This window comes from Meriones unguiculatus, chromosome 11, assembly GCF_030254825.1.
Source record: "Meriones unguiculatus strain TT.TT164.6M chromosome 11, Bangor_MerUng_6.1, whole genome shotgun sequence".
NCBI lineage: Eukaryota > Metazoa > Chordata > Mammalia > Rodentia > Muridae > Meriones > Meriones unguiculatus.
Window position 1 is genome coordinate 29,345,148 of NC_083359.1, and position 20,541 is coordinate 29,365,688.

At 41.3% G+C, this 20,541-nt stretch overlaps 1 non-coding gene and 1 pseudogene across 1 annotated transcript; both read right to left on the reverse strand.

The window, feature by feature from the left end:
• Positions 1-2,297: 2,297 nt before the first annotated feature.
• On the reverse strand, positions 2,298-2,425 carry LOC132646607 (small nucleolar RNA SNORA17). The gene has a single exon (XR_009584869.1). It is a non-coding gene; the product is annotated as a small nucleolar RNA SNORA17 (small nucleolar RNA).
• A 22-nt stretch (positions 2,426-2,447) lies between these two features.
• LOC110558626 (small ribosomal subunit protein uS7m-like) lies at positions 2,448-6,177 on the reverse strand (annotated as a pseudogene).
• Positions 6,178-20,541: the final 14,364 nt, after the last annotated feature.

The window sequence follows — 20,541 nt, forward strand, 5'->3', positions numbered from 1 at the left end:
ATAAAGCTGCTACAAACATGGTTGAGCAAATGTCCTTATTGTGTACTTGAGCCTCTTTTGGGTATATGCCTAGGAGTGGTATGGTTGGATCTTGAGGAAGCGCTATTCCTAGTTGTTTGAGGAAGCACCAGATTGATTTCCAGAGTGGTTGTACAAGTTTACATTCCCACCAGCAGTGGAGGAGGGTGGGGAGTGTTTCTTTTGACTTTTTTTTTTTTCTTTCCGCTTGTCAGGTCACTTTTACCTAAGCATGAGCCTCAGACAAAGTCACTGGTATGCTCAAAGGTTATTGTGTACCAGCACTTTTTTTTTTCTTTTTCTTTTTTTTAATTCTAGGCCTGGTGATCACTCAGTTAATTTACTCTGTAGTTAAGAGGTGGTCACATCAGGTAAGGCACTCTCCTACACACACACAAACACACACACACACACACACACACACACACACACCACACACCTCTGAGGATAAACCACAATGCCCTAGTTTTCTTGAGAGAAATAGTGTTTTCTACTATTTGTAGTGACCACTGTAGAGATTAGCATGTTGACTCAGGGAGCCCTCACTCGACAGGGCTTCAGGAAGTCGGGGTGAGGACTTTCCAGTAAGTCTTTCCTGAAACATCTTCCTTTCATAGCATCCAAAGCTACACCTCAAGCTCAGGGAAGCAGACTGTGCTTGAGTTTCTTGGGAGACATCTCTAGGGAGGTGTGGTTTCTCTCTTTGTGGAAGGGTGGAGCAGGGAAACCAGCTCTAACATGGAAGGAAGGAATAAGAGATGACACACACGGCTTCTCTTCGGACAACAACTGGTGGGCCCGGCCTTACAGTGTGGGGAGCAATAGCACTCAAGCTTTACTCTGCCCAACTTCTAGCAAGTGTGGAAAGAATCTAGAAAGAGCTTCATAAGGCCCAAGACGGCATCACAAAAGTCCCTTTCCATCCTTAACTACCACGAACGTTTCTTTTTTAAAGTCTTTATTGGTTCTTTGTGAGTGTCACATTCTATCTCATCTTCCCCTACCCTCCTACCTGCCCATCAACCTTGCAAACCGTCCCCTCAACAAAGAAAAAAAAAATCTCCTTGTGGAAGCTGTCGTGTGTCACAGTATGTCCCACCGTACACCCTTTTGTTCACATGTCTTTGTTTGCAAGTGTTCATTGCAATGACTTGTTGGTCAGAGGCCTCTGGCTTCTGACTCTATCAATACTGGAACATCACAGGGTCTCTTTCCGTATACCCTGTTGTTGCCCTGTGACATGGATATCCTGTAATTTTGAATCAAATTTACAAAGTTTGAAAATTTGTAGGAGAGGCCCCTTCATGGACTCCGGCAGGTCACAGATGAGGTAAGTGTTAGGGTGGGCTGATTCAAAGCTCTGGATATGGACCCGAGAGATTTCTGAGCTGGTCAGCCCACCAGCTCTCTCACTCTCACACCCTCAAAGCTGGCTCATCAGCAACCCTAGCTTTACCCTGGGCCAGATTTACCAGGACCAGCTTTACCCTGCTGCCCAGGTAAGGGGCAGGGCCCATTCTTCCAAGTGCTGTAGGTGGTGAGATGGAGGGCCAGGTCTCCTGCTGCAAGTGGTAAGGGGCAAGGGAGGAGGAGGGCATCTCTCTCTTGGCCATGCCACCTCAGGGGAGATGAATGGTAGGGCCAGCTCTCCCATGCTCACCTACAGACCCTGCAATGTGCAGCCCACTCTCCTGAATACTACTGCAGCTGGCGGGGGGCAGGGTCAGCTCTCTGCTTCCATGCCCCGAGGGCATGGTCCCAGGAGGTACCACCAGCTACTCACATTGACTCTCCAGTTCTGCCTCTCTTCATTGCCCCCATGTCCTTCTGTTTCTCTCTCTCTTTCATTTCTCTACCACTTACTTCCTCTTCTTAGTGGCACCTGGGGTCTCTGAGTGTCTGGAGTCATTCTGAGTGGTCTCGGAAGTGCTATGCCACCCTCATACACTATAACACTAGTCAGGGGTCATCTTGGGCATGGTCTGCCCCACAACCCCAGGCCTCTAGGGCTCTTGACTGGTGGTTATTTCAAACTAGCTCCTTGTCCAGGCACCATGGCGCCAGTCTAAGTCATCGTAGGCTTGCTCTTTGGCTGGCCGGCCTCAGTGGCATCATGCAAGGTTTGTTTTTCTGTGGCTCGCTCCCACCTGAGGCCCTCAGTTCCAGGTGGGGTTCCTCTAGTCTCCGGTTCCCTCCCAATACTGGGAGCCATAGGAGCCTGCACGGTGTCAGGCTGGTAGTCCTTGGAGACTCATTTTTTTTTTTTTTTTCATTCAGGGAATGTTAGGCCACTAGTTACTCAGATATTTATAGGTCAAAACACTGGGAGTAGACATAGCCTTTCCCTTCTCTGCCACCCACTGAGAAGTGACACAGCAGCCACACCTGTAATGCTTCTAGGGGCAGGTATGAATTTTTCAATAGAATTTTTAGCTCAAGTAGTTCCTTGTGGCAGTGTGTTCTGGACTTTGCCCACTGCTCCTTGCCTGCTTCCACCACAGATAATGGGCCAGTGCATGGCTTCTGCCATCTTATTCAAGTCTTGCTTCTTCTTGATCACGAGCCCTCCCCTCCAATGTGACAATTTGGCTTCAGCATTTTCTGTTGCTTATTGTTAGTACTCTATGCTCATCCACTTCATGGCCAGGAAGCAGCGAAACTGGTCAGTTAGAGGCGCAGAACCCTCGTCAAAATGGCTCCATTAGATATGGGCACTAGCTAGATTGCAGGGTCACAGTTTTTCAGGGCCTGGTGGAAGATCCTGCAAGGGTTGTGTTCAGTGGCGGTCTGTTCTGCAGCAGCAGTACCAGACCTCCCCAAACTGTTTCCTTTTCATAGCTTCCAGAGTCTGGGTCATGGGGCTGTTACTTTGTTTCCTCTTTTTCTCATCACGTTAGGCAACTTGAGATGACAGATTCTGCAAGCACAGAGTTTGTCTCAGTGGCCAAGGCAGCTTTGATGAGCTGGGTTTTCTTGAGCTCCTGGTCATATTTCTCCTCTTTAGTGAGTTCCGGTATAGGCTTGTGGTAATATTTTTTTGTTGTTGTTGAACAAGGTATCCCTGAATTCAGGATCATAGTAGCCAAAATCTCTCCTGGGTGAGTCTTAGAAGCATTCAGACAGCATGCTTTACTCTGGGGTTAGCCCAGACCAACGCCAGCGTTGTTCTGATATCAGTTCAGGGGCAGGTAAATTGGGCTGTTGCAAGGATCTCAGAGGACTGCTTACTTCATTCTGTATATTACAGCATGGAAAAGCACTGGAACTTACAGTATCTGACAGAGGGTAAGACCTTCATAAAGCAACACTCTGTGAATCATTTAAAAAACATCTAGTATATACATATACTAGATGTAAATATATACTATATGTTTTATACATATACTAGATATTTGCATAAAATGTAATCTAACCTAAGGAAAACCTGTTGGACGTCAGAGAAAAGAGCTAAATTATTTGTTCAATTACATCATGTCTAACAAGTGACATCACAGGTATTACTAACCTTAACTTAAGTTTCTATTTGAATTTCGTAGCCTATCAACTGTTCTGGGAAATACGTTCTCAAGATATATAAGAAAGAGGTTATGTACTACTCATCCCACTTATAATTCTTTACTCAGGTTAGAAAGTAAAGGGAACTAGCATTTATCTTTTGAGCACAGGCCAGGTTTAGTATTCACCAGTCTTGCTAAGAACTCACAGACAGCCATGGCTTTCCTGTTATTCTGGTCAAACTGATGATAAGGCTGATGGTGGAAAATTGCCTAGCTAGATACATGACCAGATTGTCAGTTTCCCAGGGCAGGCACTTAGTAACAATGACAGGAAGACTGTCTGGAGTGGGACGAAGTAGAAGAAAGAGCAAGAATTTGCATCCATTTCTTTTCTTTCTTTCTTTTTTTTTTTTTTAGGAGATATATTTTATTTTTTAAATTAATTACATTTTATTCCCTTTGAACCCCACCTGTAGCTCCCTCCCTCTTTCCCTTCATCAGGTCTAATCCAGAAGGTCTCATCAGGAGTGGGTGCATTGTCTTCCTCTAATTTCTTAATGACTTCCAATCCCACTTTTGTAGAGTTTTTTTTTTTTTTTAAGACACAATTCCTAATATTAAATAGGTGATTCCAAACCTTCTTGGTTTGCTGTAGACTACATTTTGAAATCTTCTGTGTGCATTATTATAACTGCTTGAGTGGTATTTGACTTTTAAGAGAACTAACATGTATTAGGAAAATATCTTCTGATCAATGAGAAAACATTAAGACGTAGACAGCTATTGCTTCAGTGTATCAGACCATAACCTTCGTAGACTGCAGTTTGGTGCTTAGGAAGCTCAAATAATAGATGAGTCCACTTAATTTTCTTGACTGATATAAACCTTGAATAATAACCATTTGCACATTTTCCTTATATGTTTATTGATTGACCTATTCCTTTAAATAGATTCATCCTTTTTATTTTTTAATTATTATTATTATTTTTTTTAGGTTAGAAGGAAGTAATGACTTTCTGGAGTGTAATTGTCTCCTGTTAAATAAAGCTTTTATTTATGATTTGCTTAATTATTTATAAAAGTGTTTCTGTATTAGATTTTGAAATTTAGTTAGACTATTACTTTGTATATGCCAATGCCTTTATATGTATTAGTAATTTCTTTTCATGCTTTCTAAGGCAAAATAAGCTTTATAGGATGTCTTTGCATGACTGTCTGTCCAGCTGCCTAGATGGTCCAACTACGGAGCAGGACGGTGGGTTAAGATCGTTTTTTTGCTGATGGCACATCAAGTAGACAGCTCTAGGATTTGGCTTGTTGTTTGTATAAATGTAAATCATCATCATGAAGAATTATATCACTTCTCCTACGTGTATATGCATGCATGCATACATACATACATGTTTGTACAAACTCACTGAAGAGGAACTTCAGTTGTCTTATATAACTTTTCTAGCAGTATGCGGCATGCTAATTGCCTTTTGTAAAGAATGATCAGTATTAAGGACGCCTCTGCCATTTGATCCGTAACTTCATCTAAGCTAAGGACTTTGAGGGCTTGGGATTGGTAAGAAAATTTAAACAGATCTGATGAGTATTAGGTCTGTAGAGGGATTCTAACAAACACCAAAGAAAATCGACAAACATTTGAGCTTCATTTTCGTTATACTTACAAAATGTATTGTAAAGTAGAAAGGCATGCCTCTGGCAGCTTATTTCAGATAATCAGATCCTGGATTATCGCCATCTCCCAAAGTGGTTAGGACAGGATCCTGTGGGTCTGTGTATTGGAGTGTTACATACATATGGCTTTGTGATGTCCATCCGATGGTATCAATGCCAATTGTGTGTGGCGCGTGAAGTTTCTCCATTGCTGTTTGCAGCTTATTCTGGATACTGTGCTTGAAATCACTGTGTTCCCGAAGTCCTGTGCTAGTATGTGCATTTCTGATCATTTTGAAAAATTACTGGAGTCACTAGGCTTCTGGGCAGCTGCCCAGAAATGGAGAGTTGGTTACTGTTCTCGCTATGTTGGTTCCTCTCGTTTGCTTATAAAATTTTCTATGTGAGGACTTGTTGCGGCAGAGTTTTAATCTTAAAGGCTCAGGTTCCTCCTGTGACTTGGAAGCAACAGTGATAGTGATCTCCCAGGGTCACCGTGAAGACTAAGTCTACAAATAACTGTAAGAGGAGCCGTATGTCTGCTGCTAAATAAATGCCACCCACTAGAGCCACCTAAATTAGCTAACAGGCTACTGAAAAACCTGTACATACTCTTTTTTTTTTTTTTAAATGGAGGATAGCTTTAAGTAACAAATGCACTCTGTTGAGGTTCTGGAGGAAAGAATTTTAAAATCAATGTGTTGTCAGGGCCACATTCTCTCAGAAGTATCCCAGATAAATTCCTTCTGGTCTCTCTTTAGTATCTCGTTGCTCCAGGCATTCATCCGTTGGTCACAGCCCAACTCTAACCTCTGAAGCGGCTGAGGCCATGGTTATCTTTCTTGGTGTCTTTCCTGTTTGGAGCACAGTGAATACACTAGGTTTATGGTTGCCCTCCTAGTGCGGGGCCTCATCTAAACTTTAATACTATCTGTCACCACCCTATTTCTAGACAGTTACCTGCTGAAATAGGATGGATTGAGACTTTCACATAGACCATAGGGGGATACCATTCAGCCTATGACAAAAGGGGTGTCTCATTTCAGTTTACTTAATTTTAGAATATTCTTTACTCACTTTAAACTTGCTCTTACGATGATTATACTTTTATATCCTTACTTTATAAAATGCCTGCAACAATAGCTACTTCCAGACCTCAGCATCTTCTGATAAATATCAACCTCTGAAAGGGCCATTAATTTTTAGAGGTCACTGATGCACCATTGAGCGAACTGGCTCACTGAGCTTTCTGAGTGATGTCCTAGAAGAGTTAACATTTTTTTTTTCTAAAAGGAGAAAACAGTTCAATTGTATCTCACCAGTATTTTCAGACCCATTAATGGACAGGTTTCTGTGACAGACAGCTTTGAGGAATAGATTATTTCTTAGTCTTTTTCCAAAGTGCCTATTGCATTCCTGCTACTGAGTTGTTTATTCTTTGATTTCCATCAAAGAGAGTAATTCAAGGAGATGTCACCCAAAACCTCTCTATTTCTCCTATAATTTTTTTTTGTTATCCAATTTAAGATCTACTGATTATAAAAAGTTATATAATTAAAGAGTTTAACAAGAGCGTTAAATGAAAAGCATAGCATCACCCAGAGTCCACAAAGGCACGATGGTCTTTTTGTTTCGTCAGTAAACACAGTAAAAAGAAGTGCTAATTATCAAGCCAACTCCAGGATTGGAAGAACAAAAAGGAGAGAGGAAAGAGACTATTCTTCAGATGGAAGAACATTTCAGGCTATCTTGTTTGTATGACTGCTGAAAATTAAATTTAGGACACTGAGAAAAGCTCTGTCGCTTGTGGGCTCTTTGTAACAAAATGATCATTTATTTAGCCTGTTATTTGCATACGTGCATGTGCATGTCATTGTACATGTGTGGAGATCAGAAGACAATTTTCAGTATTTCCGTTCTCTCCTCTTCATGGAGATCAAACTCAGGTAGGGTGGCAAGTTACATGGTAACTGTTTGGCCAGGCTAGTTTTGTGATTTTTAAAGGTTGAGTACTAGCATTTGCTACAATCTGTCTGCAGGTAAGTGGGTAGCAGTTTTTGTTGTTTTTTTTCCCCCTTACTTCTTTTGCGGTACAATGAGAGATTCTTCTCCCTTACTCAGACTTGTTCAGGACAACAGCACTGCTGACTCATTCGAGGCCTGTGAAGGCCTCACCTTTTGCACTTGGCCTTGCCTCCCTTGTTTTTCCTCTCGGAGTTTTCACACACATGTGGACACCTGGATTGCTGGGTGCACAGAGTTCGCTTGTGCCAAGCATTTCAGGTGTAACGTGGTGCATTCTGGTTGGAAATGAGTTTAATTTTCGAGACTGTGATATTAAAAGCCTGATAATCCTCAATGCTGATTACAATTACAGGATTTACCGTAAGACTTGATAAATGTTAGAGAATCCAACCCCTGGATGACTGCTGCAAGGAGAGGGTATTGTAACATATCTGCAGAAAGTTTTGCCCAAGGCCTTCCATTATTCTGGGAGATGCTTATTTTATTTTATTTTAGTCTCTTCTAGTCACACCTGATCTTGGTAAGATTTCTTTCCCCCTGCTTTTGGCCACACTGCCATGCTTTACATCATTAACCCTAAACTCTGGGGAACTGATCCCCTGACAGCATCTTTGATATTAGATTAGATTCCTTCCAGGCTGCATTTAATTGACTGTGCTCCTAGCGGGGATAGCAGGCCCTGTTCCCTCTCTCTACTTTGCTTGGCCACTCTTCTTTAGTGGCTGCTTGCAAATTCACTGTGCCTCAATGAGAGAGGATGTGCAGAAGATAAAACAAATGCCTATGATTCCGAATTCACTTTTTTTCCCCCTGCTAATAACACGCCTACTGCTACACCTGTCAATGAGCCTCTTTATTCTTTGTGAATCTTCTTCTGTCACAGGAACGTGCCTGCTTTCCTCTCATGCCCTTCACGCTGCACCTTGCCTATTTTTTGAAAACGAAAGATGGGAAAGCAATGGTAATTAAAGTGCACCTTCTTTTTCTTTCGCTCAAATGCTTCTACTTCTATTTTTAAACTTTTGCAAGCTCTGTTTTTTTTTTTTAAATGACTTTCACATTCTAAACAATTTTCTTGTTGATTTTTTGTTTTGCAGAGATTAAAGGAATAAAACTACTGTGGTTTCCTCCAAATGTGAAGTGATGCTTGTTCAGCCTTAAAAGCTGAATCTTGGTGATATGTAACGCTAAGAGTGGAAGCACCTTCTCAGTTACCCCTCTCTTTTCCATCTTCAAAAAAGGGAATAGTTAGTTTGGTCTGCAAGCTTCCTAATTTTTCTATTTTAATGGCAATATCTTTCTCTTCACACTAATAATGTAAGTTTGGCTAAAGAGACTTAACTCATTTCTGTTCCTTCTCTAGGATGGATCAGGAAGCTCTTGATCAAAGACTCTGGAGTCTGGTTTGAACTAGGGCGTTTGTAATTGGTTGAGATACTTAAAAGTCTAGCTGAGGCTGAAATCATCCTAAGTTCCTTTCTTCTCGCCAACTTTTTTTGGGCTATTACATATGTTCGTATATAGCATCTCATGCCACACACTCCAGATGTTCCTTTGTTTGTTCCTTTAAACCTCCTTCTCCCGATGTATCTTCCCTTGAGATGGCAACTCAGGGTGAGGCAGAAAGGTAAGTGGAGCTAGAGCTTTGCTACTTACTACTTGGGTGGGCTTGGTGGCATGGCCTCATTTTTAAAGTGGGGAAAATGCTGACGGCTGTGGTTGGTAATCTAGTATGGATTATAAAAAAAAACATTCCTGAATTATTCTTTCTGCCATACTATTGTTAGAGGAGAGGCATCAAAGAGAAGGTCTCTGATCAGGTTAATTGAAGTTGAAAGGAAGGGAGAACCCTTACATTTATCAAACTCCAGAGAGAGTCCGAAACAGTTGAAAAATTTACAAACTTTCAATGTACTACCCAAGTCCAGAGATCTCTTCTAGGGACTAGAAAGACCAGGTTTTATGATCATGCCAGGGCTGAGGCAGATGCAGGATGGCCAGTGGACAAGGTTCAAGGCTTTTGTCGCTATTGGGGACTATAATGGTCATGTTGATCTTGGTGTTGCGTGCTTCTGGAGGTAGCCTCTGCCATCCAATGGCCCATCATCTTGGCCAAACTTCCCATTGTCCTTATGTGCAGAGGCTACTGGAAGAACAAGCCTGGAGAGCCCCACACTGTTCTATGTAAGGTGACCGGCCGCTGTGGCTCCGTGCACACATCTCTGCCCTACAAGCACTGCCATCGTCTTTGCTCCTGTACCCAAGTAGCTTCTGCTGATGGCCACTATGGATGACTGCTACACATTAGCCAGGGGCTGCACTGCCACCTTGGGCAACTTTGCTAAGGCCACCTTTGACACTATTTCTAAAACCTGCAGCAACCTGACCCCCGACCTCTGGAAAAAGACTGTTCACCAAGTCTCCTTATCAGGAATTCAGGAACTCGATTACCATCTTAGGAAAATCCACATCAGAGTCTGCTCAGAGGTGCAAGGTTCCAGCTATGGCTACTACATAAAGGTTTTTATATAAGAAAAGTAAAATGAATTAAATATTTATTTTTTTAAAGGGCTTGAGGTGAAACGTCAGTCACATTCATCCAATGCTTAGCATGCTCAGGTGTCAGCACTGACAGTGCATGAATAGGCGAAAAAATTCTGGAGATGGATTGCACTGGTTTGGTTTTGTTGTTGTTTTGTTTGTTTGTTTGTTCTTTCCTTTTCTATTCCAACACACCAAATAAATAGGATTGCTCTTTCTTTTCCCTTGAGTTCTTGATCTTAAAAGCCTTTTTATTTTATTAAACTATTTGGATGAGCGAAGGAAAATAGACCTGGGAATGACTGGTACTGAGTCCTTCCTGACATTCCTGGTAACTGTGGACATGAGAAGGCGGTTGTACTCAAGATGCACAGTTTTGGAACATCTTAAGAGATATTTTTAAAAATCTTTTTTTATTAATTAATTCATTTTACATCTCGCTCATAGTTCCCTCCCTCCACTCTTCCCTGTCCCACCCTCTCTTCTGCATACCCCCTTTCCTAGTCCTTAGAATAGGGAAGCCTCCCTACTCAGACACCACAGATCATTTATTCACATGAGGACTGGGTTCATCTTCCATCGGGGAAAGTGATCAAAAAGCAGGCAACATAGTCCATGTCAGAGATATCCCCCACTTCCTTAACTAGGGGCCCATATGAAGCCCAAGATAAGTAGAAGACCTAGGTCCAGGCCCCGCATTGTTCTTGGCTGGTGTTTCAGACTCCACAGGGCCCTCTGGGCCCTTGTTAATTGGCTCTGATGGTCCTCTTGTGGAGGTTTTGTCACCTCTAAGTTCATTTATTCCCCCCCCTTTTCCACTAGACCCCCTATGCTTTGCCCATTTTTTGGCTGTGAGTCTCATTATCTGTTTCCAGCTATTGTTGGGTGGAGCCTCTAAGAGGACAACTCTGGTAGGCTCCTGTCTGCAAGCACATCAGAGCAGAGTTAATGGTGATTGGTGTTGGCTTTCTTCCATGGGGTGGGTCTTAGGGTTGGGCCTGGCATTGATTGGGTGGGACATTCCCTCAATCTCTGCTCTATCTGTTCTATCTTTGTCCCCAAAGGTCTTGCAGGTAGGGTAAGTTTTGGATTGAGGTTCTTGTGGGTGGTTTGGTGATCTCCTCTGTCCACCAGGAGTCTTATCTAGATAAAGGGTGTCCTCTTCAACCTCTATGGCCCCTGCTACTAGGAGTCTTAGAGTCCCCCTTATATCCTCCCAGAAGCCTGTTTTGACTTAGGTTGCAGCTTGTCACAGAGATGCTCCCACCCACCATTTCTCTTTACTCTGCAGGCCTCTGCCTTCCTGCAGCTACTCTCCCAGGGTCTGATCTCCACCCTTATTTCTCTCTGCATTCCCTCTTCTACCTTGTTCCCACTTTTCATCCACCACCTCTGTGTAGTCTATTTCACATTCTGAGTGAGATTTATGTGTCCTCCCTTGGGTCCTCCTTGTTACTTATCTTCTTGAGGTCTGTGCATTGTCGTAGTCTATCATGTTCTTTCTCCAAATCTTAAATGATTATTGTCATTCTTCTGAAACAGAAAGTTAGCACTTGGTTGTCTTAATCGTCCTTGTCTTAATCTGTGGTGACTCAATTAATTCCTCAAAGCAATGGCATTAAAATCCCTGAACTGTGGACAAGATGAATGGTCCACTGACAAATAATAGTCTTTAATTAGCTTCCCAACACAAATCCCTTTGTTACACTCTATCTTAGTTGCTTTTTCATGTTATTGTGACAAATTACTGGACAAAAGCAACCTAAGGGAGGAAGGGTTCATTTTATCTCTCAGTTAAGGACCATTATGGCAGGGAGTCAGACAGCAGGGACTTGAAGCACCGGGTTACATTCAGCCCGCACTCATACAAGGAGAGCTATGAATTAATACACACTCGTGCTCAACTTGCTCTCTGCACACCTAATTGGCCTAAGAAATTGGTGTCACTCACAGGCAGTGGGCTTTTGCTCCTCAACTCGGATAATCAAGATACTTTCACACAAACACATCAAACAGACCTTTTTTCAGGCAGTTCTAGATTTTGTCAAATTGAGAATTAAGAGCAACATTCACAAGCTTATTGATTTTTCCCCAGTTTCTAAATTTTCATGATGTTGAAAAAATTAAGAATGATTTTTTTAGGGGCTTTATTTGAGGGTAACTCAAACAGAATTATACAATTTCATGTTTTAAATCTTTTTCCTGATTAATAATACAAAATTTAAGCATCTTTATACTTTGTACTTTCAGAAAACTTTGTCATTTATCCAAATAGATTTATTTTGTGCCTATTATTTGCTAAGAATTATACTAAAAATGAGAAGAAACAATTTCCCTACCCTAATGAAATATTTCTATCAGTGCTAAAATTAGAAAGTAAATGAGAAAGGAAATAATATACTTTGACTAGTACAAATGTTAACTATAAAGTCATATGGAACAATAAGGTTTATTAAAACAGCAGAAAATAATATTTGACTATAAACCTGAATGAGATTAAATATTGCTTTATGTAAAAGCTTCCGGGTTGTAGGAAGCAGAAAGTATAATGCCAAGATAGGAACAAATTTACTGTGTTCATAGCAGAACCTGGAAGACCAGGGGTTGGAATGTGGTGAGTGGGGAGGTGTGGAGGGGGGGGGTTTGGTGATCCTGAAGAGCCCAGAATGATCACTGTAAATTAGATTGACTATGATTCTGTAGGCCATGGTGATGATGAGCTTTTATCTCGAACTATGGAGGACCATGTTAACTCAATTAACAACTCTTCTTTAGAACTTTTCAGCAGAACATGCATCACCACTGCCTCTAATGATCATTCTAGGCTTCTCTTATGATACTGTGTTTCTTTGCTTATAAGACAAAAAAAAATTTTCCATATTTTTAAACCAACTTTGGGATGTGACATGCAATTATGAATGCCTTAGGACAGAGCATTATCTTCTTTGATGATATTTCTATTGCACAGTAATGCACAGTAATAAACAAAGTAACAGGATATTTACAACTGATACTCTCATGAGTTATTGAATAATGCTATGTCCCAAGCTCCAACATGCCTCAAATTGACAGCTTTCTTGTATCTACAGTGTCATAATGAGCTGGTGAAAAAGAAACAGTGAGAAATTAATCGGCATCAAGGTGATACCTTACATTGAGAATGGAAACCTCTGTCCACTATGAGCTAGGACAAACCCTTCTGTTAATTTGTTTCTTGTCAGGTTTATGCTCACTTCCATGACAAAGTAACTAATTAGATGGGCTTTCTGCCTTTTTCCTCCCCTCCCCTCCCCTCCCCTCCCCTCCCCTCCCCTCCCCTCCCCTCCCCTCCCCTCCCCTCCCCTCCCCTCCCCTCCCCTCCCCTCCCCTCCCCTCCCCTCCCCTCCCCTCCCCTCCCCTCCCCTCCCCTCCCCTCCCCTCCCCTCCCCTCCCCTGCATGCTCCTTAGTTGATTTCATTTCTCACTGTCTGTAAGCACCCATGGGTCTGGGTTAGTTGTCTCTGTTGGTCTTCTTGTGGAGTTGCTGTCCCCTCCAGGTCCATCCATCTTTCCTCCAACACTCACACAAAATCCACAGAGTTCTGCCCCTTGCTTGCCTGCAAGTCCCAGCATCTATCTTCATCAGCTGATGGGTGGAGACTTCCAGAAGACAGTCATATTAGACTCCTGTCTGCAAGCATAACAGAACGTCATTAATAGTGTCAGGCGCTGGCTCTCTCCTGTGGGGTGGGTCTCAGGTTGGACAACTTATTGGTTGGACTTTCCCTTAATCTCTGTTCCCTCTTTATCTCTGCACTTCTTGTAGGCAGGGTAATTTTTGGATCAAACGTTTTGTGGGTGGGATGTTGTTCCCCTCCCTCCACTAGTCCTGCTTGGCTAGGAGATGGTCAGTTAGGTTTCCATGTATCCCATCCCCACTCTGTTAGGAGTCTCAGCTAGAGTCACAGCCATATCCTCCTTGGAGCCTACTCTGTTGCAGACCTGTAGCTTGTCAAAGAGACATTTGCTGTCCCTCCTCCTCAGTTTACCTTCTTGTTCCCAGCACTCTTACCACCCAACTTGTTCTCCCCACATCTGGTCTCCACCTTTACTTCCCTCCCTATTCCATCTCCTGTCCAGTTTCCTCTTCATCCATTTCTGCTGTCTAATCTGTTTCCTTTTCTCAGTGACATTCCACCACCTTCCTTTGGGTCCTCCTTCTTATTGAGTTTCTTTGGGTTTGTGGCTTATAGTATGGTTATCCTGTATTATAGGTCTAATATCCTTGTATAAGTAAGTACTTACCAAGTGTGTCTTTCTGGGTCTGGGTTACCTCGGTCAGGATGATCTTTTCTAATACTATCCATTTGCCTGCAAATTTCATGGCTTTTTTTAAATTTTTTAATAGCTGAGTACTATTCCATTGTGCAAATCTACCACAATGTCTTTATCCACTTTTCTGTTGAGGGACATCTAAGTTGTTTCCAGTTTCTGGCTATTAAGAATAAACTTGCTATGAACATAGTTGAGCAGATGTCCTTGTTGTATGGTAGAGCATCTTTTGGTTATATGCCTAGGAATGGTATATCTGGGTTTTGAGGTAGAACTATTTTCAATTTTCTGAGAAGCACCATATTGATTTCCAGAGAGGTTATACAAGTTTGCACTCCTACCAGCAATGGAGGAGGGTTCCCCTTTCTCAGTATCCTCTCTAGCATGTGTTGTCACTTGAATTTTTGAATTTAGCCATTCTGACTGGTGTAAGATGGACTCTTAGAGTTGTTTTGATTTGTATTTCTCTGATGACTAAGAACATTGAACATTTCTTTAAGTGCTTCTCAGCCATTTGAGACTCCTCTGTTGTGAGTTCTTGGTTTAGCTCTGTGCCCCATTTTTTAAATTGGATTATTGATTTGTTGGTGTTTAATTTCTTAAGTTCTTTGTATATTCTGGATATTAGCCCTCTTTCTGATGTAGGGTTGGTGAAGATCTTTTCCCAGTCTATAGGCTGTCGTTTTGTTCTATTGACAGTGTTCTTTGCTTTACAGAAGCTTTTCAGTTTCATGAGATCCCACTTATGAATTGTTCATCTCAGAGCCTGTGCTTTTGGTGTTCTGTATTTCCACTATAGTGTCATATCCTCGCTTAAAAAAAGAATGTTAGGTGGATAGTCTCAGAAACTAGGACTATTTGTTCAAACCATATTAACCTTTATTTTAAAATTTATGCTAGAGAAAAGGATTCACTTCTCTTGAAAAGATTTTTACTGAACACCTGTGTCATACACACACACACACACACACACACACACACACACGTTTTGCCTGCCTTACCCCAGATCTTAAGCTGTTTTCATTAGTGAGAAAAAAACAAATATTGTTTCATTTTTTAAAAGTGGTAATATATGCACCCACGTCAGTGTATATCTAAAAGTCAAAAGCTATGATACAATGGGCTGCATTGCTTGATCTCTATCTAAATGTTATGAGCATGACTATTGAAGTTCATTGTCTCAGCAGGGTGGGAAGAGGATGTGGCAACATGAAAAGGAAATTATATTTGCTGAAAAAAAATTGTGGGTGAAAATGTCATCATTAATTGCCACAGGTCATCTCTGATGCACACGGCAAATGGGAGAGGAAAAGGGGCTTCCTGTGAGAGAGAACAGAAGACAGTTAGAAAGATTATTCTGATATGTGGAGTCAAAAGAGACCCCCATTATGTAGCTTGAAGTAAACAGCAGTATTAGTATAATGGGCTGTAATAAATCATCAGTGATTTCTAAGGTTTCTTGTTTGTGTTCTTTCAGGTCGTTGAAAATGGCATACTCTTTTTGTTTTGTGTTGTGTGCGCTACCCTTTTAGACCCAGATGATTCTGGTTCTCTTCCAGATGGCTGCCTTTAGAGTTTTGAAATTAGCACTCAATATATTTTAATTCAATTTGGGAACTAATGGATGCCTGAACTTATTTAGCCCATCCATTCAAGCATCTTGAAGTGCAATAGTAATTGAAGCAATTTTTTCTAATTACAATTTTAATTCTTTATTTTTCTTTTTATCTCTCAAAAAATTAAACTCTGCTCCATTGATGACTAGAAAACTTTAGATAATATAGGAAAGTGGAATACAAATGATTCTTCCAGATTTTTCTATGCATGGTGAAAATGGTTAAGTATGACTGGTGCATTGATGTAGATCTTAAGTCTTATATAAAAAACTCTCCCCTGCTCTTAACCCAGATTTATGAGCAATTGGAGGTTGAATTGTGTTACCTCTGAACAGAATAAAAAATATGGAGTAAAGACATAACTCGACATGGTTAACCTATCAGACAGGTGTTTCTCTTGTTACCAGGCTCCCAGGGTGTTTAAAAGACTTCATATATTTGCATTTTAAGGACAAGCTCAGCATCTTTCCACTTCAGTAAGCTAAGTAAGTATGTTCCCTGTGTGGTTTTGCTTTGCTTGTTGAAAGGCTCTTCCTTCACAGTGGGGGAGAGATGCTTGAAGCCAAACAAATCAAGACACAGCTCTCTCCACCATCACAACAAGGAAATGTTATTTCTTCATGTCAACAAGGTAAAACGTCTGCACAGCCTTTCTTTCGTTTAAAAGCTTTATTACCTAACTGGAGTGGGTACTCTGCCCATGTACCCTTTCAAATAGTTCACCATGGCCACTTAAAATAGGAACGGCTGGCGCTATGGCTATGGCTAAGCTTTGGATGGAATATCTTTCTCAATCACAACAACAATTGATCCTAAGTAAGGGCTCCAGACCTGTGCAAAGACCCGTGTATGGGAACTTGATCTGACTATGAATCTTACATTTTCTGTCCTTCTGACTAATCACTGTCAACTTAAAGAGGGGAGAAATACTGTGGATGGAAGGGGGTAGAGGTAGGGGGCTAGGGGGTTAAGAGCATGGGATGAGGGATTAACTAGGGTTAAGGGAACTGTAAAGAAACCATTTGGAAAGCAAATAGAAGGCCCACTTATGCAATGGAAGCTTGGCTGATCTGTATGAGGATAACCAACTGCCCTCTGAATGATTCAAGACCCACTCCATGAGGAACAGGGGGGCAGGGGTAGTACCTAGTACTGTTGGCCTCACTAACAACCCAGGGATGGAGAGATTATAGTCCCATGTGGGGAACACATTTATTTATTTATTTTTAAAGATTTATTTTCATTTTGTTTACTTGTGGCTGTGTGAATGTGTCTGTGTGAATACATGTTACCCATGTGAGGGTGCCTACAGAGTCCAGAAGCAGTAGTAGATTGCCCAGAGCGGGAGTTACAGGTGGTTATGAGCTGCCTGAACTGGGTGCTAGAAACTAAATTTAGGTCCCCTGGAAGAACAGGAAGTGCTTTTAATGGATAAATGATGTCTACAGCTTGGGAAATATATGACTGATGGCTAACTAAAATGGCAGAGCTGTAAACTCCTATGCTTACACCCATAGACAAAAGCTGCTCCTCACCTAAATCACAGAATTATTTCCTCATGGTGAAGAGCGGCAAATGTAGAGACTCGTGGCTGACCAAGATGGACAAAACAAGCAATGGCTGTGGACTCAACCCCAAACCAGGCACCTCTGCCACCCCATTCTAAGGCACAGGGGACAGGGCAGAGGACAGAATGACAAGTGTATAGGAACCAGAAGACAGAACGATGACCTACAGAACTCCATTTCCTAGGCTCTAATCAACTACTATGTTCATTTCACACCAACTGTAGTTACCTGTATGGGTCTCACACAATATCTGCTCTATTAGCAATCTGCTGAAGATCAAGAAGGAGTTTGCTGGGCCCTCCTTTACATTAAACTGATGACTAGTGTTAGATTCTGGGGGAGGGAATCAAAACTTTTAGTGGTGTATATCCTGATGAACTTATTGGGCACCAAAAGATAGCCTAAACCCATGGCCACACAGATAGCCTTGGTTAATCTTGGTGCAAGAAAACGTAATGAACAGATACGAAAGCAAGAGAGATTTGCATGGAAGTGAGGAGGATAGACAGGGGTGGTAGGAAGGTAGGAGGTGAGACTGGCCAGTATGTAAAGCATACATATGTGAAATTGTAAAATAAAACCAAAATTTAAACAAATATAGAATTAAAAATATCTAAATATATTAAGAGAAGGGAAAAAGAGCTGTGGAAAGAAATACAGGAAGTGCCAGGGAGAGGAAATGTGGATGAATATGATTAAAATACAGTGTTTGGGCTAGGCATGATGACACACACCTTTTATCCCAGCACTTGGGGAGGCAGGGGCAGGTAGATCTCTGTGAGTTTGAGGCCAGCCTGGTCTACAAAGTGAGTCCAGGACAGCCAAGACTACACAGAGGTACCCTGTCTCAAAAAACAGAAGCAAGCACACAAACCAAAACAACAACTAAAAACCCAAACCAAAAACCCAAAACAACATTGTCAGAAAAACTTGTCTTAAAAAAACCAACCAACCAACAAACAAAAATCCTCAAACACCCAAAAAAAATATTGTTTGCATGTATGACATTCTAAAGATTAAATAAAACTGTATGTGGAATACAAATAAATGCAAGAAGAAACATCCTTGCAATGATAGAGGACAGTATAGAACGCTGGATCTCAAGAGCAAAGAGTTGCACCGTCTTCCACGCTAGGTCCTCAGCTTGCAGCATTTACGTCTGGAACCAGTTACCCTACCTGTATTGTTTATGTTCTTTAAAGGTTGGGTTGAGTTGGGTTCTGAAGAGTTGCAGTAAAAGCAGGATGTGTATAGATATGTGTGTACTTCTTTCCATCAGGAGAGACACACGGGGATTGCCGTCTCTGTTACCTCACTCTAGTGTTCCTTTCCTTTCTATGTAAAAAGAGATTTTTCATAACAGCAATATGGAGGATAGACAACTGAGGTTGCAAAGAAATTTGAAATGTGAGTACTACTTTGAAGGAATACATAGATGCTTTTGGGAAGATTGACATGCAAATCATATTTAAAAAAGCCAACATTTCAAAAATATTTTGTAGAACACCAGTCCTAAATTTTATTCTGGGAAGTGAAGAGTTCCTGGCTTCAAGAATATTTTGATTATGTGAATTTGGAGAATGCATCCAATCCAAATCTTCTTGCAAGTTTTATAACTTACAAAAGACCTCAGAAATGCTGACTCTTCAGCCAATTTTCGCAGCATATTGGAATGGGGACCCTTGGTCCTATAAACATGGCCCACTGACACTCTGTGAAACTAGAGATGTTCAGAAAATATTTGAATCCATATAGCTGTGGGAAAAATGGAGCTGTGAGAATTAGGGTCATCTTTGTAGAGGATGAAAATGGCTTCACAAAAGGAGTAAGAATTTGAACTTGACACCAAGGGATGAATTTACCAGTTCAGGAAAGAGAAAAGATATTCTGGAAAAAGTTAGAAAAGAGAAAAGACAGAAAGATACAAATAAAACTAAGACTTATTTGATAATATTAGCTATCCCAAAGTCTTGAAATGGTATAGAAAAGAGGTAAGAGGAAGATGTAAAAGGAGGCAAGTGGGAACAATGCCAGAAATCAGGTAAAGGTTTGTGAGTCTGGTTCAGTGAAGATGCGCTGGGCATTTTCTCCAAGGCATACATTTGATTGCAAAAATAATGTAGTGCCAATATTTCTGAAACAAAGATATATGAATAGATATAGGAATAGACCCATGCATTTTGTGTTTAAATTATCTTTTCTCCTGACTGGAGTTTTAAATTCGTCACCTCCTTGAAATCTCTGTTACCACCTCTAAGTCTTTCACCTTTTCCTCCTGACACCCATGCTTTGAGTACATCATGTGTGTTAGAAACCCTGCTAGGCACTAGAAGTCTCCCCCCACTGGAGAGTTTTCAGTTTTGGTGAGCTCCAAGTTCTAGAATCCCAGAGAAACAAATGGAAGCTCCTATTTGACACATTGATTAAGGTGCGTATTAGGTGCCAAGGGAGTGCTGGGTGGAATGACCTGCTGGGGGGTGCTGTCCCCCATCTCTGCCTGTCTTTTTTGTCAAAGGTCAAAGGGTGCTTCCTGGGAAATGACATATACAGCTAAATTAAAACAGGTGAGCAGAGAAACTATAGATAGAAGAAAAATAAAAACAGGGTATTCAGAGCCAACAGAGCAAGATGTGACAAAAGGCAAAATGACAGCAGACAGCATCAATCAGTCTAGGCTTCAATGACAAGAGAAAAAAGACAAAACTAAAGCAGTAGGTGGAGCAGTAAGGACTTGCATCCTTTACTGTCCTCTGCCTTTTTTTTTTTTTTTTATCCTGAGGTCAATAGCCAATAAAGCATCATCAAAGTGGTCTAAGCAGGGAAGATGAGGTAATTACTTTTGTATTAAAAAATCATGTCAGAGTTTTGAATGGAGAAGATTGAGGCTTGAGGCTGCAGAGATGCAGAAATTATCAACAGCAGAGATGCTGATGACCAGTCTCCAGGGAAGGTGAGGTGTTGGAGAATCAAGGGAAAGAGATGGAGAAAGCAGAGTTGAGGTTGCATGGTTGGTTGGTTACAGAAATGAAAGAAATGGAGGGATGGAAATGTAACCTTTCAGCCTTTGGACTTACCAAGCCTAACGATTAAGAATTTTATGTCTTGTGTAGTTACACATTTTCGTTCTTGTCTTTTCTTCACCATCTAAACATAAGCTTTGCAAAGATCAGAGACAAGCTTAATGGAAGACACACAAAGAGTGGTAGAAATTTTATTACCATCTATTTAGTGTGAGTGCACGTGTGTGCATATGTGTGTGTGTGTGTGTGTGTGTGTGTGTGTGTGTGTGTGTGTGTGTAAAGG